The 16450-nt window shown below is 44.1% G+C and overlaps 1 protein-coding gene across 1 annotated transcript in view; it reads right to left on the reverse strand.

Annotated features, from left to right (window-relative positions):
• The window catches only part of PDK3 (pyruvate dehydrogenase kinase 3), a 109574-nt gene extending 95834 nt beyond the window's left edge, over positions 1-13740 (reverse strand). The window contains exon 1 of the mRNA XM_089904665.1: positions 13550-13740. The gene's annotated coding sequence lies outside the window, so the exon portion shown is untranslated. The remainder of the gene's footprint in view (positions 1-13549) is intronic.
• Between the last annotated feature and the right edge of the window lie 2710 nt (positions 13741-16450).

Here is a 16450-nt window from a genome sequence, read left to right on the forward strand (position 1 = left end):
TAAACAAATGGGACCTAATGAAACTTAAAAGCTTTTGCAAAGGAAAGGAAACTACAAACAAGACAAAAAGACAACCCTCAGAATGGGAGAAAGTATTTGCAAACGAACCAACGGACAAGGATTATTCTCCAAAATATATAAACAGCTCATGCAGCTCAATATCAAAAAAACAAACAACCCAATCCAAAAATGGGCAGAAGACCTAAACAGACATTTCTCCAAAGAAGATATACAGATTGCCAACAAACACATGAAAAGATGCTCAACATCACTAATCATTAGAGAAATGCAAATCAAAACTATAATGAGGTATCACCTCACACCAGTTAGAACGGGCGTCATCAGAAAATCTACAAACAACCAATGCTGGAGAGGATGTGGAGAACAGGGAACCCTCTTGCACTGTTGGTGGGAATGTAAATTGATACAGCCACTATGGAGAAGACTATGGAGTTTCCTTAAAAAACTACAAATAGAACTACCATAATGTGGATTTTAAAAGGGGCCCATTCCTTCCTCTGGGAGCACACAGCCCCATGCTGGGGACTGCAGTTTGGCGAGGGGGGCTTGGCCTGGATTTCAGCCCCCTCTTGGGGCCCTCGGCCAGGCCTCTGAGGGCAGAGCAGACCCCTACAGTTCACGTGGGGACACTGTGGAGACTGGAAACTCTCCCACCCCACCCCAGGTCAGAGCTATCATTTACTCTATCTCACTTCTCTTTAAGTTCCAGATCCTGAAAGATTATTCCTTCTGCTTCAGAGGACAGCTCCTTACTCTGGCCGCAACTTGCTTTCTTTATAAATTACCTGGAAGTTCCTGCCTGTCCATTTCAGTCAGTTTATTTACCTAATCATTTGGCCTGCTGTATCAGCATCTCCCCACAAGACTGTATCACTCTTTCCGCCCCAAGTGGCATCACTTTGTGGCAAGGTATTTGGGGAGGCAATTGTCCTTTTTTATTTTCTTTTTAAGGTTTAAACAAACAACTAGCTTAAAGGCAGGGGAATGGTCAAATCTGCATAAGTGGGAGGAGAGAAATTTGCATAAGAAGCCCAGGTGCCTCCTGGGAGGAAAGTAACCGAGATGCCAGTGCAGATTCCCTTCCCAAAGCTGTGGTAGAGACCAGGGGACTCTAAGGAAGGGCCATGGGCAGGGGAAAGGAGACAGGGGAAGTGGGGTTGACCCTGCACTGGAGAGAGGTGGAAAGCAAGCATGGCCTGGGTCCAGGATACAGCAGAACCCAGACGTGTGCTAACTTGGTTCTCCTGACAGCAAACCACCACCTTCAGGAAAGTGTTGTGTAAGCAAACTGGCAAGCTGCCCTCGCAGCAGCTGGCCCCAGGGTCCCGACCTCAGATGTGATGTGGGGATTCAGGAAGCCACTGCTGGAACCACTGGCTTCAGAGGCACACCAGACCTGTTGTAAGATGCACCCGCAAAACATAAGCTTCCCACCATGCGTCTTTCCCCACTTGGAAGAGGTCTGAATTTGTCTCATGTGACCGCATCTGGCTGGTGGAACTGAAATTACTCAGCTGCCAGGGAGTCTGGGAAATGTAGTTTTAGATTTGTAGACTCTGCTACATGTAAAGGCACATTGAAAGGACGTTGAAATGGATGATGGGTAATCATTTTCCCCACGGTTCCTCCACTTGAAAACCTTCAATGGCTCTCCATGTGGATAGCACTGTCGAAGGAAAGCAGGACCTGAGTCCAGGATACAGCAGACTCCAGCACTGATTTCCAAACTGTAGACTACAGACCCTGGGGAGGAGACTAGGAGACATTACAAGATGTTTCTGAACCTCCTTACACTGCAGTCATCCTGTGGACTGGAAGGGAAAGAAAAGAAAACCCCAAAAACCACATTGTGACTTCCACATGTGTTCACCTATTTTTCAAACATGGAGGGAATTATGATCCAAAAAATACAAATCACTTAACAACCTTCCTTACAAACATGTTTCTCACCCGCAGACCCCACTCCTCTGCCTAGATTGAGAATTCTGTCTCCGTCCTGTCTTGCCAATTCATATTCACCATCTGAGACTCAGCCCAGGCTACCACCTCCCTTAATCGGGGAGGTGATTCTCTCTGACTTCCTCAGGCTGGGGTAGATAGTCCTCATCAGTTCCCTCGTAATATCCTGATAATAATAAAATTAAAGTGAAATTTGATTGGCTTACTTTGTGCCAGGCTCCAGGAGGCATGTACTCTTACTATCTCATTTTACAGATGAGGACGCTGGGGCACAGAGAGGTTGTATAACCTGCCCAAGGTCACTTATTAGTGACAGCTGTGACTGTCACAGGCAGCAGTCTGTCTTCAGAATCTATGCTCTTGGCCAATACCCTCACTTCCTCTCATCTATCTGTTGTTACACTGCCCACCCTGCTATATTTATCTATCTATCCATCCATCTATAGCTGAATCTGTACATCTATCTCCTCCACAAATAAGCAATGTCTTTCTATGATGTTTAAAATGGGGGGAAAAAAGTTAAAAGTATTTCCTCTCTTCCTAACACATTGAAAATTCCACGACCAGGGTCCAAATTCCTTGATCCATCTTTCTCTCATCCTCTACTGTCTGTTAACACAGGGACTATTTTCTCCTTCAGCAGAGAATACCAGACTAAATTACAGAGCAGGATACAAAATTACTATCCTCAGCTCCCTTCTTTGCCTGTTTTCTCCAAAATAGATTCTTTCCGTTGGTTGTATAAATACAAGACAGAACCCACCACTGCTTCGAAATCATGTGGGAAAGTGTATCATCAACTCTGAGCTCTGCTGGAGCTGACCTTCTGGCCAGGGTCCACCAAGCACTCCTTGAGAAAGGATGGGGTTCCTAGGCGCTCCAGCCCATGCATCAGCATTCTCGTGCAAACATTTAGGAGGGTGAAATTGAGGAGAGCATGACATTTCCCTGGGAATCAGGAGGCGTTTCCATATCTGCACTCTTGCCTTCACTGTTTATTACCCTTTCTGTCTAACACGGATGACACTTGCTCGTGTTCCCTGTGCCTCAGTACCTGGGTAGCTCTGCTTACACCTGCCAGCAACCCCACCAGGTAAGCTAGCTGATTGTCCCCTCTACTGGGGACACCCTGGAAGCATCAACTTCCTCCAGACTCATCTCCCTTCTCGCTTTGCTCAAACTCCTTTCTCTTCCCTTTGTCTGATATTTGCTCAGCCCATTGGTTTTGGCTCATAAACCAGGTATTTCCTTTTCCCTCTTGAAGGTAACTTATAAAAGAAACTTTCTTTAATCATCTTTCAGGTATGCTCTCTGGGCCTCTGTTTGGGAAAGTCCCCCCTGCCTGCAGAGTGCCCTTCTAAAGGCTCGTATCCTCTGCAGGAAACAGGGAACAATTTACATGGATCACGCATGATGGCTTTGCAAATCTCCCTTGTGTAATTTACACATCTGGTAACTCATTATTGTTTTAAGACATCTTAATTCCCATTCAGGCTAAATGACCTGGTATACCCACAGCCATCTCAGAGAACGTCAGTTCAATCTAAGAGAGTGTGATGTTTGTCAAAATAGTATTGCACAAACCCTCTAAAGAAAGCCAAAAACAGTTGCAGTGAATTACAAACATATTATGGAGTCAATGAGATCTAGCATTTAATCTTCAGCTAATGTTGACACCAAGCAGTACACCCACAAAAGCCAAAGAGAATCCGAGTGGAGAGCATGGGTTCCCAGCCTTGGCTGCATTTTGGAATCATCTGGGTATTAAAAAAAAAATCTCCATGTCCAGGCCATACTCCAAGCCAATTAAATCAGAATCTCTGGGGGTGGGTCCCAGGCATCATTATATTTTAAAGCCTTCCAGGGATTCCAATATGCAGCCAAGTTCGAGATCCACTAGTATAGGACGTCTGGCCCTCGCTCACAACCAGGGCTTAGGCCCTCCTTATACACACTGTCAGGCGTGTAGGGCGGGGAAGATGACACCACATGCCTGGTCATGCCACTCACCCATGCCAGCTTAACTCGCCAGCTGCCCACTCAGCTCCTGAAGCTACCCAAAACGTGGAAACTCAAGGTCGAGGTGATGCTCAGGTGACGATTAAGGTTACTAGACATCAGAGCATTGAAAGCAGGACAGCCAAGGCACAAACAGAATAGAGAGACACAAGTGCTCCAAAGGGGGGTGTTGGATTTGCCAATTTGATGTACTGCCACCTGACAGTCAACCGAAGAAGGAAAAAAGATATGGAGGGTAGGAGGGGGCTTCTGAAGTGCTGGTCATGTTCTGTTTCTTCAACTGGATGCTGGTTACACAGGGGTGCTGTTTCTGAAACATGGCCACTTCTACACTTACGATATGGACACTTTTATATATGTACATCATGCTTTAGTAAAACGTTTTATAAGGAGAGAAACCCTACACTGGTCAGTGAAGAAAGGTCATAGACGCTATCAAAAATAGAAAGCCCACCAGCCTGTTTATAGCACTGAGTTTGATAATAGCCCCATATTAGAAACCATTCAAATCACAGGGACCTGGTTGGACAAGTTAAGGTTCAGCCATACAACGGGATACTACGTAGCTATTAAATTTTATGTGGTAGAAGACTACGTCATGACATGGAAAAGTGCTCGCAGTCTATTTTTAAGTTAAAAAAAGAAGATGGATTATAAAACATTGTTATACATGTGTTAGATATTATTATGCATTTTTCTATGCACACTGGTCTTGAGATAAATAAATATGTTAGGCATTACTGAGATACAAACAGAAAGAAAGACAGTGTGCAGATAGGACCTGGACTCAAGTCCCAACCCAGCTTATCTACTAATAATTGTTCGCCTTTGGCCAACTTGCTCAACTTTGTGAAAAGAGCTTTATTGAGATATAATTCACATACCATACAGTTCATCCATCTAAAGTGTACAAGTTAATGTCTTTTAGTATATTCAAAGAGTTGTACAACTACTACCACAAACTGATTTTAGAACATTTTTATCGCCCTGTAGCCATTTGCAGTCAGTCTCCACTCCTGCCAACCCCCGCAGCCCTTGGCAACCAGTCATCTACCTTCTGTCTCCATACAGTTGCCTATTCTGGACATTTCATCGAAATACAATCACACGATGTATGTTTTTCGTGCGTCTGGCGTCTTTCCATTAGCATAGTGTTTCCAAGGGTCATCCATGTTATAGCATGGAAGGAACTTCATTCCTTTTACTGCTAAATAATATCCCCCTTTATGAATATATCATATTTTGCTTATCCATTCTTCAAATGGTGGAAATTTGGGTTGTTTCTACTTTGGGGCTATTATGAATAACGCTGCTGTAAACATTCACATAGAAGTTTATGTGTGGATGCATGTTTTAGTTTCTCTTGGGTATATATCTAGGAGTGGAATTTCTGGGTGTGATATAATACAAAAATATATTTAGTCTTTGCCCACAGTTCCTGGCAGAGCTCCTAAAACCCTTGGAATTTCCTGAGTGATAGGATTTGTGGGGGTTTTTGCTATGCACAACCAGTCCCTTTCAATCACACCTGAGTGTATGCTAATGAGGTGATTTAGGGTGGGACCCGCCCCCGCCCCCGCCCCCGCCCCACCCCCCCCATAGCTATAGGATACGGCCAATCACCAGAAAGACCAAGTGATCAGAGGGTTAGAACTCTCAGCCCCACCCACCAACCCCTCTGGGAAAGGGAGGTGGTGCTGGAGATGGAACTCTATAAAAAACTCTTGAACAATGAGATTCGGAGAGTTTCCAGGCTGGTGAACACATGGACTTGCTGGGACGGTGGTGTGCCTGGAGAAGGCATAGAAGCTCTATGCTCCCTCCCTTCTCCATACCTTGCCCTGTGTATCTCTTCCATCTGGCTATTCCTGAGTTGCATCCTTTATAATAAAGCCATAAATGTAAGTAAAGTATTTCCCTGAGGTCTGTGAGCCATTCTAGCAAACTACTGAACTTAAGGAGGGGGTCGTGGGAACCTACAATTTATGGCCAGAAGTACGGGTGGCCCAGGACATTACGCTGGCATCGGGGGCAGTCTGGTGGGACTGAACCCTTAAATCTGTGGAATCTGTCACTAACTCCAGGTAGTTAGTGTCAGAATTAAATTGAATCGTTGGACATCCAATTGGTGTCCGGAGAATTGGAGAGTTGGTTGACTGGTGTCAGAGTACGATCCAGACTAGGTCATATGGTAACTCTGTGTTTAACATTTACATTTCCTCCAGCAATTTCTCCATATCCTCACCAACACTTGCTATTGTGTGTCTTTTTTACTATAGCCATCCTAGCAGATGTAAGGTGATATCTCATTGTGGGTTTGATTTGCTTTTCTCTAATAACTAATGATGTTGAGCATCTTTTCATATGTTTATTACCATTTGTATATATTCTATGGAGAAATGTCTAATCAGATCCCTTGCCCATTTTTAAATTGGGTTAACTTTTTATTATTGAATGGTAGTTTTTTATATATTCTGGAATCAAGTCCCTTATCAGACACATAATTTGTAAATATTTTCACCCATTCTGTGGGTTGTCTTTTCACTTTCTTGATGGTGCCCTTTAAAGCCCAAAAGTTTTAAATTTTTATGAAATCCAATTTATCAATTTTTTTCTTTAGTCACTTGTTTTTTGGTGTCATGTTTAAGGAGGCTTTCAGGATCCACATCTTTTAATCTTCTTATTCTTGGTGCCAAGCACAGAGCCTGGCATATAGCAGGCACACAATATTTGCGAACTGGGATGACGTATCTTTATCTGAACCTGGGAATTTATTGAGTACTGTATCGTTTATCTATTACTGTGTAAAAAATGACCTCAATTTAGCAGTTTAAAACCACAAACATTTTATTTGGCTCACTAGCCAATGGGTCAGTTGGGCAGTCCTTCTGATCTGGACTGGCTCACGTGTCTGTGTTCAGCTTATAGTTTGGCAGCTGGTTGAATGATCTAGAATGGCCTCACTCTCATGTCTGGTGGTTGGTACACTGTCAGATGGGATGCCTTGGTTCTCTTTGTAGCCTGTCACCCACTAGCAGGCTAGCTCATGGTCGTGTTAGAGTTCCAATTCCAAGCCCTAATACCTAAGCGCTTTTCAAGTCTCTGCTTATATCACATTTGTTCATGTCCTATTGACCAAAGCAATTCACATAGCCAAGCCTAGATTTGAGAGATGGAGAAATAGACTCCAGCTTTTAGGAGAAGGGAAGGATTTGTGGCCATTTTTGTAATTTACCACAAGTACCTCGATGCTTCTACACTGTTAGGCTTTTATGGAGGATGTAAAAGAAAACCCTCCCCCCCTTCTTTCAAGTTTACACGCCATTGTGGGCATTCATTCATTCAACAAATGTTTACTGAGCATCTACTATGTGTCAGGCACAGTTCTGGGCTCTTGAGGTATCTTAATAAGCAGAGCAGACTAAGATCCTTCCCCCTTCCCCATGAAATTTACCTTCTAGTGGAAATCGCAACAGGAAAGATTTCAAATAGAGTCCAAACAAACTGTTGTGGTGGTGAAAATTTCTTTGACCGTACCTATATACAATGAAAATTAAATCCAGAACTTAGCCCCTGCAGGCAGGAGGGAAGATAGAAACACCCTTAAGAACACAGAGCAAAAGGATAGAAGATTGCAAGAGATCCCAGAAAAGAAAAGCAGGCTCCTACGGAAAACGGAAATTTGTTCTTGTATTTTCAAAGTGAGTTTGTATCAATCAGGGTTCAACCAGAAACATATAAATGATAGGAGACATATATTAAAGAGATTTAGGGAATTCCCTAGTGGTCCAGTGTTTAGGACTCTAATTGCATGGAGAGTTACTTTATGCGATTGTGGGGCTGGCTAGGCAAGTCTGAAATCCATAGGGCCTGCCATCAGGAGGAGCAGGCTGGAATTCCCAGGCACGAGCCACAGCTGCAGTCTGTAGGCAGAATTCCTTCTTCTCCTGGGAAACCCCAGGTCTGCTCTTACGGCCTTTCACCTGACTGAATCAGGGTTACCCAGACTATCTAAAATAATCTCCCTTACTTAAAGTTCACTGATTGTGGACTTTAATCACATCTACAAAACACCTTCACACAGCACCTAGATTAGCGTTTAACTGAATAACTGGAGACTGTAGCCTAGCCCAGCTGACACGTAAAACTGAACATCACATGAACTGACCACACAATTCTGTCAATTAACTAAAGCCCACTGTACACGTTAAGTGGGTGAATTATATAGTATGTGAAATATATCTTAATAAAGCTGTAAAAAAATAAGTAGGTTAGTTCTATGCTTTGGGAGATCTAGTCTCAAAAAATAAATGTGGGCTTAAGACAAAGTCTTATAATGAATGTGTTTGACTCAGTCTGGAAGGCAGAACAGAAGCTGTAATCCACGAGGAATGTAGCCTAATTCACCCTGAGCCCGGCACTGTTCTATCCTCTCAGCTAGGAGTTGGAGTAATTTCTCTATGGCTTCCTTACTACCTGCGTGCCATAGACACTCCCCAGCCAGTTACCAGAGGAGACAGACGCTGGGAGAGCCGGAAGAGCAGAGCCCAGAGGATCCTCGGGCCCCTGGGCTGGTTACGGGATGTAGGATCCCGCGCCACTTAATAAGATTAAGCGTCACCTCCGATTAGCTCTCTGTCCTCTCTGCACTCAAGTGGCTCTAGCCTGTGGGCAGCTGTTAGAGCCCAGCTACAGACAAATAAGGAGGTGGTGCATTAAAAAAAAAAAAAAAGTGTGTTGAGGGCTAGACATGTTCCAGGGGTCTGGAGCAGAGTGAGGAAGCCCATGGGAAAGGAAAGATGAAAACACCATGGATGGAACTGGGGCGGGACGGAGGGCCCACGTCACAACTGGGAACAAACAAAGGGCTAGAGGAGGGAACAGGCTGGACTGACTGGAACGGGGTGTCCTGGAGAGGTGGGTGCAGGGCAGGCAGGCTCTTGAAGAACAGGCGGAGGAATGCGGAACAGATGCAAGCAAACCAGTGGCGCCCAAAGTAGGGGTGCACATCTCAGGGGGTGGTCAAGATGATCCACTGCAGCAGGGGAGGGAAAGACGCTAACTTCGACTAGATTGATTTTTGATCCAAAGAATAAGAAAATAAACTCAACTAGTAGGTAATATATGGATTCATGCCACCACCTTCCCCGTCTGGAAGTCAGACAGTCACAAGACAAGAATTCTCAAATGATTTTGAAGACAGAGTGGGAATTCCTGAATTGAAGGGATGATAAGCCTCGTCATTTACTTTCAGCATTTTGCAACATTTATAAGGTAAAGTGTGTTTACAGATTCTAGTCTCCAGTTATAATGAAACCAGCCCTCATAAAATAAACAGGTGACTTTGAAGAATCCCACAAAGGAAACCCTGCTTGGAAGTAATATTAATAAGGCAAGAAGAATCAAACAACCTGAAAATGAGTTCTCCCTCTCACAATGCAACAAATGATGCGTTTCTCCACTTTCTAGAACCTTCTTTGTCCACCACGGTTGAAGTCAAAACAATGACCATCTAGTCAGAGCTGAAAAGAGGTTGTTCAGAGAACTCAAAATTATCCAGGTACCTATTAAAAATATGGATATAAAGCTGGCCCAAGGTATAGCCCATGACTTAATATACTGGTTAATGAAAGGATATCATTTATAAATAAACAAGTATGAATATAATGGGGGTGCATACTAAGGAAGGTATACGGGCCAAAAAAAAGGGAGTTCATTGCTGCAAGCAATGTGAAGGGCTATTTTCAGACAATATTGTAGAGTATATGGGCTGTTCTAGGTTGGGTTCCTCTAGAAGCAGACCTGGAGATGAGGATTTGATGTGAGTAGTTGGAATGAGAGAGAGACTCAAGAAGCACTAGGAGGGAAGTGGGGGTGTGTTAGCAAGCATGTCATCACTGTGGGCAACTGAGGCAACTGGAAATTGGTGTAGAACCTACGTTAGACGCGTCCCACCCTAGGGGGAAGGAAGACGGAGTAGTTATATACCAGCTTCTGCCATCAATGGTTGAGAGCCGCTCGTGGGGCATTTACTCCCCATTGTGCCTGTGCTTGGGCAAGCCCAAGGAAGCCCTCAGAATGACAGTCACGGGGGCTTGGAGGAGGAAGCCACAAGCATGCATGGGAATGGTGAAGGCCAAGAGATACGGGCGGGCGGAACACCCACAGTGTCTGCTCCCTAGGCTTGTTTACGGTTTGACTTTTTACAATAAGCAGCGTTTACTCTCTCTGTCTCATCATTCTTTGTTTTTCAACTTTTCACTTGTCGAACTCTGGGTGGGGCAACGAGCCCAGGCGTGGGAATCCTGAAGGTCTTGGAAACAGCAGCTTACCAAAGGCCAAGAAGCAGCGCACGGTCCGCGCAGCCCATTTTAAAGGAGTTCCCGGGCTGTTGGATCCTACAGAGGAAGGCGGTTTGGACTTTGCCCATCAGCTGCCTACACTGAGGCCTGTCTACCAAGCAGAGCCTTCTACGCGCTGTGCCTGAAGCAGAGATAAGCAAGATCGACTCTATTTGGCCACCACTTTGGTGCAAGTAGAACTTCAGGCCCCATCTAGAAAGGAGGGGCTGCCATTTGGGAATGAAGTGCTTAAAGGAAGATCCAGAGCAGTGTGGAGAGGCAGCCAGAGCCATCGCTCCTACCCTCAGCTGCCCAGGGGGGGCCCATCCTATGGGCAGGAGGAATAGGCAGCTAAATACAGAAGAGACACGAGGCACCCTCACTGGTTCGTCCTCCATGACAACAGGTTTTATTGGGAGCAGAGAAGAGACAGCTAAAGTCTATTCCTCCCAGCACTGAAGGAGTCAGAACAGAAAGAGAGGCAGAAAGGGGACTTAGGAGGGAGCCAAAGATACATCGTCATTTCATGATTTGTTTAAGCTGTCCTATCATTACAATGACTACAGGTTATGCCACAGAGAACTCATGTTAAAACACTGCTCCTGTTAGTATATTAACACAGGGGAATTGTGGGGGGCGGGAGGGGTGCATCGAGCTAGTTGATACCTTGGGAACCGAAGGGAAGAGCTACAAGATACCGCAATAGAGACAGTCAATGGGAAGGAGCAGGAGTGGGCGACATGAAGGCGAAAAGCTGGGAATGAATGATAGCTCTTGTGTGCAGGATGCCGGCCACGTTTCCGAGGTTATTCACATTGATCCTCACTGCAACCCTAAAGGGAATTAACGGATGAGGAAACGGAGCCAGAGAGAGGTTAGGTGACTAGCTGTGTTAATTCACTGGGTCTTCCAAGAAGCAGACGCCAAGATGGGATTACAAGTGCAAGAACCATATGGGGCTATATGTATTATGTATAGCTGATTCACTTTGTTATAAAGCAGAAACTAACACACAATTGTAAAGCAATTATACTCCAATAAAGATGTTAAAAAAAAAAAGTGCAAGAACCGTATGGGGGGAAGTGCCAGGGAAAGGCTCAGAGGAGGGGGCAGGAGAAGGCAGAGTGCGCCTTCAGGTGGCGATGCCAGTCTGGACCCTGTGGAGGAGACATAGAAGGACCTCTAGGAAAGTCTCAGCCAGGCCAACGAGGAGTCCTGCAGCCAAGGTGGCCCGTTGGAGGAGTCCCACATGTCCCTGGGATGGCCTGCACTAGTACTCTGACTGCGCTTACTCACTGGCTGGGAGCAGCCCATGGGAAACACAGCCTAGGTGCAAATGCAGCGGTGAATCCAGAGGGGCAGGAGCTGGGCCCTCAGTTATGCTCCTGAAGCTAAAATCACACGACCAGCAAATAGTGGGAGGATTTGAGCTGAGATCTTTCTGACTGTAAATCCCGCTTTCTTGGTCACTGCATTGTATACATATGCATATATCTTGGGCATGAACTAAGTGGCATCAGAGGACTGAATGTAACCGAACAGGACCCTATGGGGCCTTCCCAGAACAGAATTCCCCCCATGTTCTCCTCCTACCTTTTGCCTGTAGAAAAACTTTGGTCAAAGAATAAATTTAATCAGAGAAGTGAGAAAACGCAGAAAGAAAGGAAAAAAGACAAGCAAGACAAAATAATAACAGTTTAGCCATTAAAAAAAGTCAAGGACCTTTAATTCCTCCTCAAGGGCTATAGATAATATTCTGAGTCACGTCCTTTGAGCTGTTTTGCAGATACTGAAACTCACACCGGGTGGAAGAAGTTAACTGTCTGCTGCCCACAAGCACAGACCGGTTGGAACCAGAAAGTTGATGATGTTGACTCCCGATTACCTCACCACCAACCAATCAGAGAAGTGTCCACAAGCTGATCACATACCTGACAACCCCCCTCCCTCACCCTGTCTTTATAAATATTTCCCTGAAAGCCTTCAGGGAGTTTGGGTCTTTTAAGCACTTGCTACCTGGACTCCTTGTTTGGCACCCTGCAATAAACACTGCACTGTATTCACCACAACCCAGTGTCAGTAGATCGGCTTTACTGCGCATGGGCAAGTGGACCCACTCTGGTTCAGTAACATGAAGACAAACTTGAGACATCCCTCACCGACTCCTGCAGCACAAATTTCTAAAATCACAATCTAGCTGGGCAACATACGTTTTTATGAAGAGATCAGAAAGATGAAAGATTTTCAATCCTATTAAAATTGGTTTTTAGATTCTCACCCATTCCTCCCCATTCTCCACAGGAACACACAGATCCACAAATATCTATTGAGCACTCACCAAGTATCAGAGTCTGCATTTGGTACTGGGTACACATACATGGAATTTATGGTATGGTGGGAGAGGCACGCGTTAACAAGTAATGAAGAAAAATTATGGATAAGTTTATAAAGGAAAGTTCAAGGTGCCTTGAGAGAAAAAGCAGGGGAGATCTAATGGAAATTGGGGCCTGAGGGGTGGTCAAAATGTCTGAAGCAATGAATGCCCCAGGGAGGAATGGTGTTAGTAGACGTAGGGTCTAGCCCAAAGCATGTGTTGTTGGCTCCTCTGAGCATGAGAAGAGCTGAAAGCCAGGTCCCCATACTTAAATTCCCTTCAGTAAGCCCTGTTTGTATCTTCCAAGGAGCTTACATATCGTTTTTAAGAGAGGGTGTTATTTAGGATTGGCTCAAGATGGCAGAGTAGAAGGACGTGTGCTCACTCCCTTTTGCGAGAGCACTGGAAGCACAACAAACTGCTGAACAGTCATCGACAGGAAGACACTGGAACTCACCAAAAAAGACACCCCACATCCAAAGACAAAGGAGAAGCTGCAAATGAGACAGTAGGAGGGGCGCAATCACAATAAAATCAAATCCCATAACTGCTGGGTGGGTGACTCACAAACTGGAGAACAATTATACCACAGAAGTCCACCCACTGGAGTGAAGGTTCTGAGCCCCACGTCAGGCTTCCCAACCTGGGGGTCTGGCAACGGGAGGAGGAATTCCTAGAGAATCAGACTTTGAAGGCTAGTGGGATTTGACTGCAGGACTTCGACAGGACTGTGGGAAACAGAGACTCCACTCTTGGAGGGCACACACAAAGTAGTGTGTGCATCGGGACCCAGGGGAAGGAGCAGTGACCCCAGGGGAGACTGAACCAGACCTACCTGCTAGTGTTGGAGGGTCTCCTGCAGAGGCAGGGGGTGGCTGTGGCTCACCGTGGGGACAAGGACACTGGCAGCAGAAGTTCTGGGAAGTACTTCTTGGCGTGAGCCCTCCGAGAGGCTGCCATTAGCCCCACCAAAGAGCCAGGCAGGCTCCAGTGCTGGGTCGCCTCCGGCCAAACAACCAACAGGGAGGGAACCCAGCCCCACCCATCAGCAGACAAGAGGATTCAAGTTTTACTGAGCTCTGCCCACCAGAGCAACACCCAGCTCTACCCACCACCAGTCCCTCCCATCAGGAAGCTGGCACAAGCCTCTTAGATAGCTTCATCCACCAGAGGGCAGACAACAGAAGCAAGAAGAACTACAGTTCTGCAGCCTGTGGAAGGAAAATCACATTCACAGAAGGACAGACAAAATGAAAAGGCAGAGGACTTTGTACCATATGAAGGAACAAAATAAAACCCCAGAAAAACAACTAAATGAAGTGGAGATAGGCAACCTTCCAGAAAAAGAATTCAGAATAATGATAGTAAAGATGATCCAGGACCTCAGAAAAACAATGGAGGCAAAGATCAAGAAGATGCAAGAACTGTTTAACAAAGACCTGGAAGAATGAAAGAACAAACACCTAGAAGAATTAAAGAACAAACAAACAGATGGACAATACAATAACTGAAATGAAAAATACACAAGAAGGAATCAACAGCAGAATAACTGAGGCAGAAGAACGGATAAATGACCTGGAAGACAGAATGGTAGAATTCACTGCCACAGAACAGAATAAAGAAAAAAGAATGAAAAGAAATGAAGACAGCCTAAGAGACCTCTGGGACAACACTAAATTCAACAATATTTGCATTATAGGGGTCCCAGAAGGAGAAGAGAGAGAGAAAGGACCTGAGACAATATTTGAAGAGATTATAGTCGAAAACTTCCCTAACATGGGAAAGGAAATAACCACCCAAGTCCAGGAAGCACAGAGAGTCAGTCCCAGGCAGGATAACCCAAGGAGAAACACACCGAGACACATGGTAATCAAAGTGACAAATATTAAAGGCAAAGAAAAATTACTGAAAGCAACAAGGGAAAGAAGACAAATAACATAAAAGGGAACTCTGATAAGGTAAACAGCTGATTTCTCAGGAGAAACTCTACAAGCCAGAAGGGAGTGGCACCATGTGACAAAGTGAGAGTGGCATGGACATATATACACTACCAAATGTAAAACAGACAGCTAGTGAGAAGCAGCCGCATAGCACAGGGAGATCAGCTCGGTGCTTTGTGACCACCTAGAGGGGTGGGATAGGGAGGGTGGGAGGGAGGGAGACGCAAGAGGGAAGAGATATGGGAACATACGTATACGTATAACTGATTCACTTTGTTATAAAGCAGAAACTAACACACCATTGTAAAGCAATTATACCCCAATAAAGTTGTTAAAAAAAAATAAGGCAGTTACTTTTCAGACCAAAAAAAAAATCAAACATGGTTAATATTTTGGTAAGTAAATAAATAAATAAAGTGATGAAAGGGAAGAACCTACAACCAAGACTACTCTACCCAGCAAGGATCTCATTCAGATTCAACGGAGAAATCAAAAGCTTTACAGACAAGCAAAAGCTAAGAAAATTCAGCACCACCAAACCACCTCTACAACAAATGCTAAAGGAACTTCTCTAAATGAGAAGCACAAAAGAAAAGGACCTACAAAAACAAACCCATAACAATTAAGAAAATGTTAATAGGAACGTACATATTGATAATTACCTTAAACACGAATGGATTAAATGCTCCAACAAAAAGACACAGCCTCGCTGAATGGATACAAAAACAAGACCCGTACATATGCTGTCTACAAGAGATCCACTTCAGACCTAGGGAAACATACAGACTGAAAGCGAGAGGATGAAAAAGATATTCCATGCAAATGGAAATCAAAGGAAAGCTGGAGTAGCAATACTCATATCAGATAAAATAAACTTTAAAATAAAGAATGTTACAAGAGACAATAAAGGACACTACATAATGATCGAGGGATCAATCCAAGAAGATATAACAATTATATATACACCCAACATAGGAGGACCTCAATACATAAGGCAACTGCTAACAGCTATAAAAGAGGAAATCGACAGTAACACAATAATAGTGGGGGACTTTAACACCTCACTTACACCAATGGACAGATCATCCAAAATGAAAATAAATAAGGAAACACAAGCTTTAAATGACACAACAGACCAGATAGATTTAATTGATATTTATAGGCTATTCCATCCAAAAACAGAAGATAACACTTTCTTCTCAAGTGCACACAGAACATTCTCCAGGATAGATCACATTTTGGGTCATAAATCAAGTCTCGGTAAATTTAAGAAAATTGAAATTATATCAAGCATCTCTTCCGACCACAACGCTATGAGATTGGAAATCAATTATAGGGAAAACAATATAAAAAACACGAACACATGGAGGCTAAACAATACGTTACTAAATAACCAAGAGGTCACTGAAGAAATCAAAGAGGAAATCAAAAAATACCTAGAGACAAATGACAACGAAAACACGATAATCCAAAACCTATCAGATGCAGCAAAAGCAGTTCTAAGAGGGAAGTTTATAGCTATACAAGCCTACCTCAAGAAACAAGAAAAATCTCAAATAAACAATCTAACCTTACACCTAAAGGAACTAGAGAAAGAAGAACAAACAAAACCAAAGTTAGCAGAAGGAAAGAAATCATAAAGATCACAGCAGAAATAAATGCAACAGAAACAAAGAAAACAATAGCAAAGAACAATAAAACTAAAAGCTGGTTCTTTGAGAAGATGAACAACATTGATAAACCTTTAGCCAGACTCAAAAAGAAAAAGAGGGAGAGGGCTCAAATCAATAAAATTA

Source organism: Delphinapterus leucas, chromosome X, assembly GCF_059928025.1.
Source record: "Delphinapterus leucas isolate spDelLeu-1000000601 "Yukka" chromosome X, BTC_Dleu_Yukka2, whole genome shotgun sequence".
NCBI classification, from domain to species: Eukaryota; Metazoa; Chordata; class Mammalia; order Artiodactyla; family Monodontidae; genus Delphinapterus; species Delphinapterus leucas.